Here is a 15,684-nt window from a genome sequence, read left to right as displayed (position 1 = left end):
CATAACCCTTATGAAATTGCACATTGTAATTTTGTGGTGTGGAGAAACCGAGGGGGAAAACTAAGCGAGCAGGGTTGTTTTTATTTTTTAGAGTTGTGAGTTTGGCTAAATATATATGAAACCATTCCCATCTTTTGTTGTGTGTTTTTTTTTTTGTCTACCCCAAACTGATATGGCAAGGAGCAAACTCATTTTCACTGCGCTCGTAAACCACATCACCACACACAAATATATAGGGTTTTTCCTAACTGTAGTTGCAAACAGTGATCAAAAAGCTAATTAGAAGAGATTAGACCTCACACACTTCTATACTTCCCAGGTCATAAATTACTGCCGTTTCATTAAATACTGTAGATTCTCTCTGGTGTACACAAGGTGACACACCTGCTCCTGCAATGTTGTTCTGGAGGCCAAAGTTTGAGTCTCGGAGGACAGCAACTGTGTCGATGTTTAAAATCCAGCAGCTCCAGCAAGGCTGGGTGCAATAGTGTTACAATTTCCAAAGAAAAGGGTATAAAGATTAATCAGTGCAAATCTGGACCCTTTTTCAACATTAAAGATGCAACCACATCAGGGCAGATTTGTGCATTGAATAAAATGTACCATAATATACCATATGGCTTGATTGAAACGTTTACATTAGTTGATAAGTTTCTGATGCATGTGTCACAGAGTTATAGGATCCACACATTCCACAACATTACTGTGGCCATAGTGCACCATATGGGTAGAGTCCGCACACCATTCAAAACAGCCTACCAGCAAGCCCACATGACGGATGCCTCACTAACATCTAGCAGACAAAGCAACTTTTAAGCTACATCATTAAAAAAAACAAATACAACATTTCAGCCGACCATGGCTGATAAAGTTCACAATGCACCATCAAATTTGACAACTGGAAAATGGTTGGATTTAGCAAGAAGGAAGGAACTCTGGACAAAAGTCTGTAGAGTATCGATAAAGTACAATGGTAGCACGACACACCTGAATTCTGACATGGTGAGATATTACATTGAGTCCCTGGATCCTGACACAGCTAATAATACTAATACAGACATAGATATTGAAAACATTTTTCCAACCAAGGCTTAGCAGGGTCCAAGGTAATTACAGCATCTATTGTAAGAGTTCTTTTTAAAGATTTTCGACCTTACAGTCTGATTAAAAGTGTCATATTTGGTGATTCGATACATACAATCGAGACGTGGTACAATATACCAACTGGGCATTATTTCACCAACAGAAGAATTGTAGAATTGTATATTAAAAGATTGATGTTAAGCCACATATATAGAGATGGCTTGTTCTTATTGACATTAGAAAAGACATGTATATTAAAGAAATATAAGGCATCTATTGGAGCCAAAAACATTAGACTCAAAGGCATTCATGTCCATAATGCCTGATCAAAACCAAACCTAAGCCTCAACCACAAGCCAGCTCAGAAGCCTGCTTTTGTCCACTCTCTTAAAAAGAAGAAAAGAAGAAAATATCAAAGAAGTACTAAGCTATCCTTGTAAATTGGGTGATGCACCGTTCTGGAACAAGCAGCAAGGCAGGTGTGCAACAGTAACTAAGGTAGGTGGAGTTTAGTAAACAGCTGACAAAATAAGGTTATAAAATGAGATAATAAACAATGTTGACACAGGTTTCCCCCTCCAGGCTCAATGTTTTCCTGCCAGTCATCGCTTTACACGCTCAGGTGTTGATTCCGCTTAAGGGTGCCACCTGAGAATAAACCTAATCAAAACATGCTCTGACAAAACACTGCAGCCAACCAGGCAGAAATGAAAAAGGGAATAAAAAAATGGTACATATGAAGTAGCCGCACATCTGCAGGCTAAACTCCTTAAATGTTCAACTATTCATGATTTGAAAGTTAATTATTTGTTAGGGTGTAAATAAAACTTTGACAGTACTGTCAGAAAGATGTGTTGTACGCTACTTTGAAGGATCTGATCAGAACCACTGCAGCTGATGTTCTTGTTTCTGATGCTCCATCTCTGCTCAGGTTCATGGCAGCCCTCCTCTCGCCATGCTCCATTCACATCCACACAATAGTGGGAACAAAACAGCACTTTGTCACCTACTGCTAAAACCACTAGACGCAGGCCATCTAGAGCTGAGGAAGTAAGTGTAGCATGCGTAACTCAATCAATCTGATCCCTGTTGCTTGTCTGTGTCTGAAATACCAACTCTGCCCCATCCCACTCCCCTCCTGTTACACATGAGCGCTGTAGCAAAACAAATGGGGTAAGTGCTTCACAGCTCATAACTACGCTTCCTCTTGCATACTCTTTTTACAGTTAGGTCTGTGAACCTAAACCAGACCTGGAACAAAAAAAAAAAAAAAAGGACGGACGCACTGCAAATCAGGCAGTATTTAGAGGATTTGTGCTCTAACAATGCAAACATAATTACCAAATAGCATTTGATTAATTTTCCATTTAATCTCATCTTAATTCATCTGCAGACTATTCTCTCAGTTAACTTATTATAAGTATATAAAAATGTCAAACTGTTCGATTTCGCTAATCAAATCCCAGCAAATACTGACATTTAGCAGCCTCACTTACGACTCACTTCACCTACACTAGTCTATACATAAACTCTGTCACTTGTTGTATTGTCCCATCTGGAAAATAAGCCATCTGTTACTCCAAACTGAACTGGAACAAAAGAATTTGAAAAGCCAGATTTGGTGTGATATTCCCAAAATCTTCTTAGGACACTGATCCTCTTGTACTCTACTGGCTTTAACCCGGGTTTAGTAGAAAGATGTTTTTCCAGCTCTGAAGTACACATGCATTTCAGGACACATTCAGCCAAAGTCTGCCTGGACAACAGCAGCTCCTGGGAGCTGACCCTGTATCAGACATTATGCCCCTGCTTACTATAAAGACACATGTACACACTACCAACAAGGCTACAGTGGGACAGTGGGACAGTGGGAAACAGCACTGGGGCTTCCCTTTGTCATCCGACACTGATCGTGTGTGTGTCCATCTGACCCAAAAAACCATGCATGTGTGAATGTATGTGCACTTTCATGCTTAAAAAAATATTTTCTTAAAGACTAAACATAAGTATACACTCCACACTATACATTGTACATATACGTATTGTTGCACAAAGGCCACAGACGCAGTTCTCATGCTTACACACAAACACACTGTCTAGCACACACAAATATTAGCAGCTGCAAACAGATGGTGGAGCCATGCAGCCAGACAGTGTGTTTCTAACAAGCGCATCTGCTTTATCACTTTCCAGCTGTCTTTTTTTTCTTTTTCTTTTTTTTTCTTCTTCTCCAGCTCCACCTCTGAGACAAAAGACGCACACTGCACATTCTGTCTGCTGTATGAGAACACAGCGACAGTGACAAACACAGAGGGCAGAGTGTTCACACAGAGGTGACGTCCAGACAGTGAAGGAGCTCCGTCTGTAGCTTAACACAATCACACACCCTCAATCCAGAGAGAGAAGGCTCCCACAGACGATATTTTTGACATGAAAATTAATTTCAGAAAAGACAGGATATCAACACTGGAAGTATGTTTGGATAGAAAACTTCATACCTCTATGAAAACTTCTAATACGAGGCCTTGTTTTTAAATTGGCTGTGACTGGGGTCAGTTTGAAAAGATTAATTCTACCCTTCTTTGAAAGATTTGTACATACTCATGTTGTATACAGTATTGCAAATTCCTAGTACTACTGCAAGCATTAAAATACACGTGTATAGCATTAAATTAGTCTCAAAATCATTGTAGGAATGTAACTGCTTAGAACAGCGAGAGCCATCCTTGTGAGGACAGGACAGGCTCTCTCTAAGACAGTGGACGTCTCAGCCGTTTTGAGTGGATAATGACCATTATTTTGATATGAGTTCGTTCGAGCCATATTTGAACCAAAAGTACCTGGAACACTTAAAGGCCCTGAGGTTTTTTTTTTTTGTCAAAAGGATTAAAAGGTTCCTTCCGAACTAGGTTTTCTGTATTTCCAATGAGCTCATAAGTACTGCAATGACAAGGCAAATTACTGAGCTTAAAGCAGACATATGTTCGTTTTTTTGTTTTTTTTACATGCTTTGGTCAAAATAACAGATAGATACAGTACATCAGCTTCCTTTTCTTCCATCAATTTCCAGCTCTATTCAAGAGGGTCATTTTAGGATGTGGAGTGATCAGCTGGTGGGCTACTGATCCCTCCTTCATTGGCCCACGTTGTTAGAAGACACACTGGAGAATGTAACAGCGGCTGGCCCGTTAATAGTACTATTGAAAACTGACATCCTAATTCCTCTGTCACATTTCAGCTCCTTAAACTCTGGACTTTACTGTCACTCCATTTCTCGGTGTTTTTAAGTTTTAGCAGCAAAGCTTCAGAATTATTGCTTATATGGGCGATATTTCACCAGTGTTTGTTTTCGAAACAGCTGCTATCGTGTGCTGGTGGTGCACTAAATGAGAAATCAGAATTTTTCCACTAAACCGCTAAAAACCATCACAAATGATCTATTTATGTATGTGTTTTTGGAAGATTATGTTATATGATAATGCTCTCTCCACTTGTTCATCTGAGGGGTTAAGTTTGCACGTGATAAAGGGTAGACAGATGTTTCCTCCATTCGCTTCCCCCATAAAAAATGTTCTTTTAAAAAAATGTTTTCCAGTAAGGGCTTCCGAACAGGTTCTGTGTAACAGAACATCTGACACATCGGATTAGGAGGTACTGCTTAAAATAGGAACTTATACCTCTATCACTATGGATGCACTTTGATCAAACCGGGGCTTTTTTTTATTAGTGGTAAAAACAACAGGAAGTGCTTCTCCCTGGAAATCTGCAAATGTTACAAATTTCTCTGGGGTTTAGGTGTTCTTAGAGAAAAGCCATAGTGTAACAATCGATGTAAAAATGTTTCATTGCTCTAATTTTGCTGCTTTCTCGTCACAATCTGAGCTCTGTCTCCTAATTTTTTCTGAAGCTCTCAATGAATTTCTCAGTTTAAATGTTGTGTTTACAAACAGTAAGAAGTATTCCCATGGCACAGCTTAACGTGAACGGATTTTATAAGCTATTGTGGTTATCAAACTGATGACTGAGACAGAAAGCGGGAAATAAAATGCTCAGAGTATTTCACCTGTCAGAAATGTTCAATGCTGCACGCCCCACACCAAAGGCTCAGGGTAGTCTCTAAAGTGCAACCTCCACACCAGGGACCTTTTTGGGACTGAAATTCCTCCCCCAGAACTCTTTTTGGTCCCCGATTCCTGCGGTCGAAACGAAGAGGACTGAGGAAAGGACGCCCTAAAAAACTCTGGTTCTAAGAAAGGTTCATGTGGTGGAAATGCAGCTGAACTCAGTTATAACTGAATCTGTTTGCTCATGAAACTTACAAACTTTAACATGACAGACAGACAGAAAAAGTATTTTATTGGACTTCAATGATTCCTTAATACAAACTAAGCTAATGATTAACGATAAAATAAGCAAAGACAATGTCACTGCCTCAAAACTCAACTCCATACACGTGTGGTTATACACAGGGTGGAGCTCTATGCTCCAATTTGCACACACTTGCAAAATATATATATATATTTTTTTTTTTTTTTTTTCTGCAAATACTGCTTGTGCATAACATGTGACTGCACCAACTTTTCATTTGCTTGGGATTTATAACTAATAAAATGTGGTACAGGTGCCTGTGGGGTTTTTTTTTTTTTTTGAATAGCAAGTAGATCTACATACATTCTCAATATCTACTGTGGTGTTGGCATTGTCTGGACTGGATCATGATCCGAGAAGAGAGTGCAAAGGAACAACTGTCACAACATACAGAATATACTCAAATCTACAAATATGCTGTCAGACAGTATGGAACTAATTTCAATTTAAGATTGTAAATTTTGTAGAATTGGCAAAGGAACAAACTCTGCTTGCGCTCTATGAAGATTATTCATTTTTAAGCCACAATTTTCAAAAATGCCACGCTGCATTTCTAAAGATGTTAGCAACTGTAATAAGATAAGATAGACCTTTCTTCCTCCCACGTGGGGAAATTCCATAATGACCATATTACTAAAGAAACTGCAAGAAAACAATATAAGTATACGCTCAGGTGGAGTACTGCTGTGCTAAAGTTGACTGTAAACAATAGGGAATGCTTAGTGTTTCAGCCAAGCGCAGCCATCTAAACTGTTACTTGAATATGAGGAGGATCAAAGTGGGATGCTTTACACTGGCCAGATACTGATTTTCCAAACCAGCAATGACGCAGCTCTGCCGACTTATCCTGCAGCGGTGAGATCAGGGGTACTGACCTCATGCAGCCAGATACTTTAGAGGTACAAACTGACAGGCACAGAGGGTGGGTTTAGAGGGGGAGTGTTATGTGTGTATATGTGTGATTATGTGTCCTTTAAATGCACTCACATTCTAGGTGATTTCCAGAAAAAAAAAGGGCTTTAGATAAGTCATGGGAGGGGAAAACAGAGCGGAGAGGATGTGGGACTGGTAACTATCCGGCTCTTATCATGTTGGTACAGTTGGTCAGGAGCGGGTGGAGGGAAGAAGAGAGTAAACAAGGTTGGTGAGACAGACAGCAGCGGCTCTCCACGACCAACAACAAAAACGAGGGACAATCAGTCGTCGGTGTCTGCTGCAGCCAAACCACAGTTCTTTTCACATTTTCCATACCCCCACCCCCCATTCCCTCCTGGGAACCACATCACACTCACAAATTCAACTCCACACACATGCATGCTCAATCACCCAAAAGCCATCAAGTTTTTTTTTCTCATGGTTGAGCCCCCAGGCACCAGCACGAATACCAACGTCAGCAGCACTGACTTTACAGGCCTATGAAAGCAGCACTTCTTTAGTTTTGCTACTGTTTACATCCGGCTGTGTCGCATACCCGCAGTGACTACAAGAGAGGGAAAAGTCACACGTTTTTAAGAGTAGATCAAATGGAAAATGTCTCTGCTCCATGTTCACATCCTCTCCTAAGCGTAGTCAGGCCCATGTGTGGGCCACATCACTGGAAGAGTCACGTGTTCTGGGCTGATGGGGGGAGAGGAGGTCTGATGTGCTGTGGGAGATGAGGCCAGCAGTGACTGACAACTCGCACAAAACACCTGGTGGAGTGTGGGAGAGTTGGGCAGGTCGCTGCACGCCCTCAGCTCTGCTGTTGTGTGCTGGGCTTACAGTGAACAGAAACTTAAAGCCCTAAGAAAAACACATACCAACAAAAATCTTTTAAGTTTTGACTGAATTCATTCGGAATGCATTTATTCACCCAATCTGAGAGCAAATACCGTCCAAGGGCTGAGCGATAAAACGACAGCAAAATTAGTTAAGCCAAATTTGAACTAATCCTAACCGATTAAATTTACTGATCTCAGTGATCAGCAAAAGACATTTTCAGTGGATATATGCACAGAGCCAGCCGTATGAACGCTCCAGTCCACTAGTTGGCAGTAATGCGCCTCTACGCTGGTTGCTAACCGCCAAGAAAAGCCATAAGGAAAAAAATTGAATGAGAGAAAACTGAGCAGAAACTCAGGAGTAATGATTGCAACCAAAGAGAGACACCAAACTGGGAGCGAGTCATCTTATCATTTGTGGCTGCAACCCCATACGAAAAGCATTCAAAACAAAGCAAAGATAGTAGTTTCATAGTTCATAGCAACAACAACAACAAAAAAAAGACTTATTTGGAATTTGTGATTACAGTTACAGATTTTTGTGTCACATTAATAGTTTTAATTGAACTACAAATGGAGAAAACTTATACCGCTTCTAAGTATGTTTGTACAGTTGAGTGTAACAGCATTAACAAACTCTATATCAACATTGATCAATATAGAAAATAATATTGTGATCATATTCTTTTGCCATATCTAATCCTCCTAAGTTTTGAGACCTGCCTACTTCGGAGTGTGGAACTCTAGGATTACATTTATCTAAGTTAAAATAGATAATATGATGAACTAATATGATGGATGGATTTATTCCTATGGAAAAGGTTATTACTGATGGATCTTTAATATTGATCCATTCAAAAGGATGATTTAGAGTAAAAAGTCTATACCTGTATGTTCAGTTTGTCTTGGGAGAGATTTGTTTATCCCTGGAAGTGCTAAGGCCATCAGCTTGTCATCTCAGACGAAAACAGATATCCCAACTTGAGCTGTTACCCTTTCTTTTTGTTTTTCAATAGTTGTTGAGTCATTATTTTGGGACTTTGCGTGGGATCTTGGCTTCACAATGTGATCTTATGTTAGAAATAGACAGTAATCTTGGCTTTTTACAATAATCAATGTGCCTCAATCAAGCGAATAGCTGCAAGATTAATCTACAATGAAATGGATATTAGTTCCAGCCATTTTTAAGAACTTAAATGTTAACAACATCCCAGCGTCTTAATCGATATCTTAATAATCTTAATGAATCACCTTCCAGTGAAATGCAGGTCATATCCCTCTTCATCCGCTCTGTTTTCCCCTGCAGTGATGCTTCGCTGTGCAACATCAGGGGAACCACAAGACAAAATTTAAGGAATTCCTTCCCAGGTGGGCAGCTGAATCTGGCCGATCGAGGCTGAAATTGTGTTCGGCAGCTTTGACCCAGCAGTGGTTGTCAAATTTGGTCAGGCTATGGACATATGGATTTGGGCCAGTTTTGGCTCAGATTTAGACACACTCACACCAAAAATGGACCATGTGTGGTGACCTTCATAAGGGGTCATATAAAGATATGTTTCTGTTTCCGCACCCAGATTCGAGCATGCATGCATGAGTGCGATTCTGGGGCATCATTCATGCCCTGCTTGTTCAGAATTATCGCATCTGGCCAGGGCTAAACCATTTTTGGCTACCTGGGATGCATTTCTTTGACTTTGGTTAAACTGCTATAACAATAATAACAATAGCTGCTCATGCCTGTGCTTTTCCTCTGGCCCTCTCTTCCTGTGCTACAGCATGAGCGCTTGACCAAAATTACAGGTATGTTTGAACCACATTGTAATCAAATGGCCTTTAGACTCAAATGACCACTGGCAATACAAACAATAGTCACTTTTCCTTTTAAATGCAGGCTCCCATTTTGCAGTAAACACCTATTATAGTCTTACCATGCTGACCTTGAACCAAACACGGCTCGGGGACAACACATTTCAGCTATTTTCCTTTGACACCGCCTGACAAAAATGGCACTGAAACACATTGGCCATTTAAACACCCTCCCTTGTGTCTCCACTCTGGAACAGGAAGCGTGGATGAAGGCTTCAACTCTAATAAGTCTTGGTCCTTTAAATTCTCCACCAGGGTGTACTCCCAAGCCACTTGCAGCATATAATTTACACAGCATGCCTTTGAGCGTATAAAGATAGCCAGATGTGTGCGTGTGTTTGTGTGTGTTTGTGTGTGTGTGTGCGTGTGTGTGTGTGTGTGTGTGTGTGTGTGTGTGAGCAGCCTATGCCTCTGGGAGCTATGCTATAGCCTATTTGCCATTAGAGCTCCAACCTGTTTGCAGTAATGGTAGCATGTCTAAACACATCTTTAACAAACAAACATGCTTGTGGAGACTGCATGTCAGGGTGAGGAGGGCAAGGAGGAGTGTCATCGTCCGGTGTACAAACCCAGGGCGCCACCCAAGTTCATTTCACCCACGTGAATATTTCAATGAATTGTCAGACACAGTAAAAAAAAAAAAAAAAGGACTATCAAAAAAAATGCAGCTGATAGTCCAGGCGCTGTAGACTCCACCTGGCTCAAAACCAAACTGGATCCAATAACGGGTTGCATGAGGTCTCTTAGTGCTCTAATGTAATTTCATGATTACCCATTAACTCTGCGGACTCCAACAGGCTGTCCTGATTACTCCGCCTCCAGTTTTAACCAGCTCTGAGTTCATTAGTTCGTCAGTTTTCTATATTTAAACAGACCCAACACCGTACGTTTGTCTGGAGGAACCAGAGCCCTGTCTGTGATTTATCTGATGGAGGAGGGGTTGGGGGCTTGGCATGAAAATAATTGGGATCTGCTCTCTGCCCTACGTGGCCGAGCCATTTGGCCTACATGTCTATGCAGACTTTTTATCGACTTTTACCCTTTTTTTTACAAGTATCCAGACCCGATGGAAACAGCCGAGAGCAGAGAAATAATCTTTCTCTAGTCATTTCTGCAAAACAACTCACCCTTGATCCTGCGTTACATGCCGATTTCTGCTCCCAGTCAGGGAAACTCTTCTTTGCTCGACGGCGATGGGATAAATCCTCATACGGTCATTTAAAGAAGTTTACAATCCTCTTTGGGCAACAGAAAATGTCGATAGTCTCTTATCACATCAGATGAGCGCAAACTTTGGAACAAAAAAAAACTTGCTAAGGCAGTCGGAAGTCCTAAAAATGTTACATCTCAGTGTTTTTTTGTTTGTTTATTTGTTTTTCAGTTAAGTTTTTTTTTTGGAAAAAAAAAAAGGATAAAACTAGTCACAAAACTTCTGCAGCTTTGATAGCAGCGATGTGCTCTTCTCTTCTCTCTCAGTATGTTTATAGTAGTGGTACCTCCGGTCCAATGGAGGCGTTCAGGGCAGGCGGGGAGAGGAGCGAGTGGCGCGTTCGGGGGCCACAGGAAACATCGGAATTTAAAAAGAGTTTGATTATTATTGCTTATGCGACCCAGCCTCACCAACTGTAGCAGGGCAAATGCAATAGGGGGCAAGAGGGGGCTGGATGATTTGGCATAGAAACATCTCTGATTGTCTAATTAAGTTACAATTTTATCTCTCTAGGTTTATGCTTCTCTCTCTTTTTTTGGCATTTTAAACTAAAGTGATTAACTATATTAAGTAAAACATGTATTCTGAGGTGATTATCAGTTTAATTCTATACTACTACTGCTGTATTATAGTAGTGTGTCTACTGCGGTGTTGTGAATCAACACTGTGTGGTACTAATCAGTCATTTCTACCTTTCAGACACAAATATTGTAGGCTTACTTTAAAAAAAAATAGATATACTTTTTTATTTGTGGTATGAAATACCAGTGAAACCTAAGAGGTTTACAAATTTGATTGTTTTTTGTTTTTTTTTCATTTGGAAAAAAACAGCATTCAAGTTTATGGCATTATATGGATTAGATTTCCCAAACTGCTCAGATGAACATGAGCAAAACAAACTACCATAAAGTACTGCTTTCCCTCAACGCAACACTAATTATAAAAGCTTAACCTAATGGATGAACTCTGCTAAATCAGTTGTTTTAACTCTGCAACTCAAACTGTGATGTATTTGGATCCATTTATGAATTGGTGCCTTTGCGTTGCTGTAATCTCACGGCAGGGTACAGGGCCGCCCTCCACCTGTAGTTGTAGCTTTTTCTTTTTCTTTTTTTTTTTACAAGAAAAGGGAGGCTGCAAACGGCTTTCTGAGTCGTGGTAAGAAAAAGAAAAACCGAAGTCCAGTAGTTGGTGATGAATCGCTTTTGATTTGCAACCTTTGCGCGCTCTTTTCTCTTCTCTGACACGTGGGAAATTAACCTTTGCAGCTTGATAGTCCACAGAAAACGATTAAAGACAAAGTTTTTGGGTTTTTCTTTTCTCCACGTTAGCAGAGCTCTGAGGTCTCAGCCTGGGTGAACGCCTCAGATGGTCCGTCCCCTCTACTCTGACATCAGACCGGAGGAATCTGAGGAATGCAGGGCTCCTGGGAGAAGTCCTCTTGGTTTAATGGTTTTCCAGGGGCCGCGGAGAAGACTAAACGTCGAACAAAGGAGTCCCCTCACATATTCATGTCCCCCTTTTCTGCCTTTTGGCCAGAAATGAGTTACAGCGTAACTGTGGTGATTTATTTGCATAACCTACATTTTAGATGTAGTCATATGCAAATTTGGACATCATTTTATGACATCGGTTTCTATAGTTGACATGAGTTCGATATAACACTCTTTAACAACAGACTAGGAAAGATAACAGCACAATATCAGTTATCATTAATGTTGTGATCTATTGTTTATGCCATGATGTTCACTATCTTTACTAAAAGATTAAACAAGGTGAGGCTGCGTTTCAGTTTTATGCCCCTAAAATCTGGAACAGTCTTCCAGAAGATGTGAGACAGGCCTCAACTCTGACAATGTTTAAACCCAGGCTGAAAACAGTTCTATTTAGCTGTGCATATCACACCTGAAAGTATTTTATCTGCACTCTTCACTTTTAAATGAATGAATTAATGATTATTTTTAATGTTTTTTTTATTTATTTTTTATTTTTAATGATTTTATTGCCTTCTTGTGATTTGATGTAGCTGTAAAGCACTTTGAATTACCTTGTGTACGAATTGTGCTCGATAAATAAAATTGCCTTGCCTTGCCTTTAACCAGTGTCATCAAATTAGATTGTTTTCCCACTTGCTGTCATAATGTTATCATCCTCTGTAAGAAGAATTACGGGTGCTCTATTCATAGTGTACATTTTCAAAGAGAACTCTGAAATTGTACAAATAATGGTTAATCTTCCCATCAGGGACAAGAACAAAGAATTAACCACAGGAAAGAAAGAAAAACACAGAAAATACAGACTTATCACAAATAACATAGATTACAAATTCAATAGAGCTAACTGAGCTGTTTGGGATGAGTGAACAGAGGGTGAGTAACTGACAGTTGCCCCAGTTCTTCAAATATGTTCTTTCACACAAAAGAAACGACACACTCTCAGCCTCCTTAATTTCTGCCATTTTTCCTTTTCATGTGTCAGGGAGTTTAATGATGACTGGTTTGTAGAGAATGCTTTGAAACTAAGGTGCAATTTGCCTCTGAATGAAGACAGGGTTGTGTTATTTGTGAACAAATTGCAGCCTCTTGTGGCTCTCGTGCAATTCACAGCAGCAAGCAATCAGCACTGAGCCAGCATGGTAACAATCACGGAGGCCTTTAGAGGACACTTCTAAAGTAATACTGAGAAATGACAAAAGGAAAATAGTTTTAAACTCCTTTCTGAACGTTAGACAAAATAGACGATATGATTATGTGATAAATGTCCCTGTCATCATAGTAAGTGTCCTACTTTATATTAAAATAGCCTTGCAGTGTCTTCTTATGGCAGATGCTGTGGGAGAGTTAGATACTGGCATTGCAGTCATGAGAAATGTGAGAGCTCAGATGGACACTTTCTACGCCATGTGCGCGGTTGTCAATTAGGCTCCCCATTTTCAAATCCAAGTGGTCAAATCAGTTAAGAAGCCTTTGCAAAGCATACCACATTTTGGGATTGTTTTTTCTACTTTCTGCCCTCTTTGAGACAAATATGTCCTTCCAGCTTGATCTGTAAAGGGCCATTTTGGGTTGGATGCTGCAGACTTCTTTAATGCAGCAAGAGTTACAGTGAGGTAGTGGAAAAACACAAGCACACCTAAGTTAGAAGAACTGAATCTAACTCGTGACGTTCCGCCTTCGTATGAGATATTGCCAGATTAAGTGAAAGAGGCTATGTTGAAATTCCCTGAAATATGGGTAGCTTCCTGGGATTTATTGAATGGGGCTCATCTGATAGGAGCAGGAACTAGAAACGCTTTATACGTATCACATGGAGTGCTGTGTGCTCTTGAGATGAAGATGTGCTGTCGCGTTTGTTTTCAGTGTTTGGAACGTACCTGTTTTGTAACCTGCTGATTACCAATGTTAAAGGAAGGTTCGTTCTTGTTTTTGTTTTGTTTTTGTTACCGTAGCACTGTGGGAGTTTGGCCAAAAACAATGCCGAACATAACCAAAGGAGCACCGAACATAATTTCTATCAGAAAAAGTGATAACTAAGACATCAGACAGATCTGCTTTTTGGCTCCATACATCAACACTTGTCACTGCTTCCAATTGTTTTCCTGCTCTGAGATGAAGCAGGTCCATTAGTTTGCCAGAGGCAGCCTCATGTCTGGCTCAAAGCCAGGGACAAAAAAAACATGTAGGCGTTTTGTTAAGCTTTGCTGAACCTGTGGTTTGCTTCAGTAAAATACATCATCGCTTTGGATGTCCTGAATCATGACAGGAAGCAAATTTTATACACAAGCTAGGCCACAGTACATCCACAGTACATGGATGTATTTAAAATAGAAAGAGAGACACACTAATGATGGCTTACAGCTAAAACACATTTGTTTCCCACAATGAATTGGGTGACTTTGGATCAGCGAATGTCAGTGTTCCTGTCTTTTCTTTCTTTTCTTTTTTTTTTAACCTTTGAAATGATATGACCTGACATCTTTAGAGTTGCATTCACTGCTGCTGCACCTCCCAGTATATCTGAAACCAATAAGTCTGTGTAACCCCACCCACAAAAAAACATGTCTATTCTACGCTGTGCTTCAAAGGGGCGAACTTGTTGTAGCAGTTGTAGAATATGATGTTTTCCAAAAATGCTGATATCTTCCAACCAGTCCAACATGTAAACATGACTTCTAACTTAATTTTTCATGAAAATGTTCCTTTTAACATCAGTTATTTCCAGCTCCAAAGCAAAGAAGGTACTGAAGATTAGATATTAAAGGCCAAATTTGACTCTTCAGCTCCAGGTTGGTTTTATTGTGCAGTTTTGTTGTGTGAAAAATGTACTCTTGATGTTTCCTGCCAGAAAAAGCTCTCTAATATGCAGCTGCCATTATGACCAAAGGAGTTTTGTTGTCTGAGCCAAATAAAACCGAGAACTGAAAATAATAATAACACTGAAAGTACTACTACTACTACTTCAAATAATAGGAATAGGAATAAAGATAAAGTCAAAAAGTCAGATAAACAAGCAGGAGTACAACCCAAGTATTCCAGTGGTTCGTGCACTTACATATTCATTAAGACCACAGCCCGATAATTTTTTGCCCTTTGGTTCCCCCTACAGTGGTGGGATGTAACGCCACTGTCATAAAAACAAATCACCACGTGTCAGGCCATAGACATGAATTTGCTGTGACCATAAAGCAAAACGGTGTGGTGGGGGACTGGTGTGTCAGAAGCAACACAATCTCAAGTTTCACAAACTTCTAGAGTGTTGCTTTAGAGCTTTCTAGCAAAAATCAATCTAGTCCTCTTCTCCAGTTTCTGTCTTTCCCCAAAAGCAAACAAAGATTCCTTCATGAACTGAAAATTGACCTTGTTTTCTATCTTCATCAGCCACATTGTCATCTTCTCCAGACAGGCCTCATTAGACAAACTTATTTGTTATATTGTTGTGCTTATATTGAGCAGAGAGTAGTGAGCTAGTTCATATAAATTGTTAATTAATATGAAATGCAAAATATAAGTGAAATAGTTTTTCATCAGTATCTTCCTGGATTTTTTAAAGGGGAATTTTTATCAAAGTCTGAGTCCAGAGCTCTCCCGTTCCACGATCCATTCAAATGCTTGTATCTGTATACAATCATTCACAGAGATGGTGGAAACTAATCAATATCTGGGTTAGAGGCTGGCACACAGTCAATGAAGATGAAGAATCACAAACAGCTGCAGAAAACCTCATGGAGAAGACTTTGATCGATAGTGGAAAGAGCAGTGAGTACACAGAACTTTAACACCCAACTGAAAGGAGTTCTGCGGGATCAGGGACCAGAAATTACTATTACCCTCAGATTCTGCAACATATGCTTTTGAAACACAAGTCAATGGTTTTATAACTGTTTAGCTTACTCTAATC

General features: G+C 40.0%; 1 protein-coding gene across 2 annotated transcripts in view; it reads right to left on the bottom strand.

Annotated features, from left to right (window-relative positions):
- The window catches only part of LOC142375478 (tyrosine-protein phosphatase non-receptor type 14-like), a 51,712-nt gene that overhangs the window by 31,069 nt on the left and 4,959 nt on the right, over positions 1–15,684 (bottom strand). The window contains exon 1 of one of the 2 annotated variants that reach the window (XM_075459503.1): positions 10,205–11,184. The exons of the other annotated variant lie outside the window; for it this stretch is intronic. The gene's annotated coding sequence lies outside the window, so the exon portion shown is untranslated. Of the gene's footprint in view, positions 1–10,204; positions 11,185–15,684 lie in introns of those variants that run through there. 2 annotated transcript variants of the gene reach the window in all.

The sequence above is a fragment of the Odontesthes bonariensis genome, chromosome 24 (genome assembly GCF_027942865.1).
Source record: "Odontesthes bonariensis isolate fOdoBon6 chromosome 24, fOdoBon6.hap1, whole genome shotgun sequence".
NCBI lineage: Eukaryota > Metazoa > Chordata > Actinopteri > Atheriniformes > Atherinopsidae > Odontesthes > Odontesthes bonariensis.
This window is presented reverse-complemented; position numbering and strand designations above follow the sequence as displayed.